This window comes from Arachis ipaensis, chromosome B4, assembly GCF_059453495.1.
Source record: "Arachis ipaensis isolate K30076 ecotype BB chromosome B4, ASM5945349v1, whole genome shotgun sequence".
Classification (NCBI taxonomy): Eukaryota; Viridiplantae; Streptophyta; class Magnoliopsida; order Fabales; family Fabaceae; genus Arachis; species Arachis ipaensis.
Window position 1 is genome coordinate 51,903,313 of NC_142439.1, and position 1,267 is coordinate 51,904,579.

At 40.2% G+C, this 1,267-nt stretch overlaps 1 non-coding gene across 1 annotated transcript; it reads right to left on the bottom strand.

Annotated features, from left to right (window-relative positions):
- Positions 1-537: 537 nt before the first annotated feature.
- Positions 538-645, bottom strand: LOC148567554 (small nucleolar RNA R71). The gene has a single exon (XR_015881744.1). It is a non-coding gene; the product is annotated as a small nucleolar RNA R71 (small nucleolar RNA).
- Positions 646-1,267: the final 622 nt, after the last annotated feature.

The window sequence follows — 1,267 nt, forward strand, 5'->3', positions numbered from 1 at the left end:
CATATGAGCAGGAGCAAAGGCAAGAATATTCTTATTGAAGTAGATCCAGAACCTGAAAGGACTCTGAAGAGGAAACTAAGAGAAGCTAAATTACAACAATCCAGCAAGCACCTTTCAGAAATTTTCGAACAGGAAGAGGAGATGGCAGCCGAAAATAATAATAATGCAAGGAGGATGCTTGGTGACTTTACTGCACCTAATTCCAATTTACATGGAAGAAGCATCTCCATCCCCACCATTGGAGCAAACAACTTTGAGCTGAAACCTCAATTAGTTTCTCTGATGCAGTAGAACTACAAGTTCCATGGACTTCCATCTGAAGATCCTTTTCAGTTCTTAACTGAATTTTTGCAGATCTGTGATACTGTTAAGACTAATGGAGTAGATCCTGAAGTCTACAGGCTCATGCTTTTCCCTTTTGCTGTAAGAGACAGAGCTAGAGTGTGGTTGGACCCTCAACCCAAAGATAGCCTGAACTCTTGGGATAAGCTGGTCACGGCTTTCTTAGCCAAGTTCTTTCCTCCTCAAAAGCTGAGTAAGCTTAGAGTGGATGTTCAAACCTTCAGACAGAAAGAAGGTGAATCCCTCTATGAAGCTTGGGAGAGATACAAGCAACTGACCAAAAAGTGTCCTTCTGACATGCTTTCAGAATAGACCATCCTGGATATATTCTATGACGGTCTATCTGAATTAGCTAGGATGTCATTGGATACTTCTGCAGGTGGATCCATTCACCTAAAGAAAATGCCTACAGAAGCTCAAGAACTCATTGACATGGTTGCTAATAACCAGTTCATGTACACTTCTGAAAGGAATCCTGTGAATAATGGGACGCCTATGAAGAAGGGAGTTCTTGAAATTGATACTCTGAATGCTATATTGGCTCAGAATAAAATATTGACTCAGCAAGTCAATATGATTTCTCAGAGTTTGAATGGAATGCAAGCTGCATCCAATAGTACTCAAGAGGCATCTTCGGAAGAAGAAGCTTATGATCCTGAAAACCCTGCAATAGCAGAGGTGAATTATATGGGTGAACCTTATAGAAACACCTATAACCCCTCATGGAGAAATCATCCAAATCTCTCATGGAAGGATCGAAAGCCTCAACAGGGCTTTAATAATGGTGGAAGAATCAGGTTTAGCAATAGCAAGCCTTTTCCATCATCCACTCAGCAATAGACAGAGAACTCTGAAAAAAATATATCTAATTTAGCAAACTTAGTCTCTGATCTATCTAAGACCACTGTAAGTTTCATGAATGAAA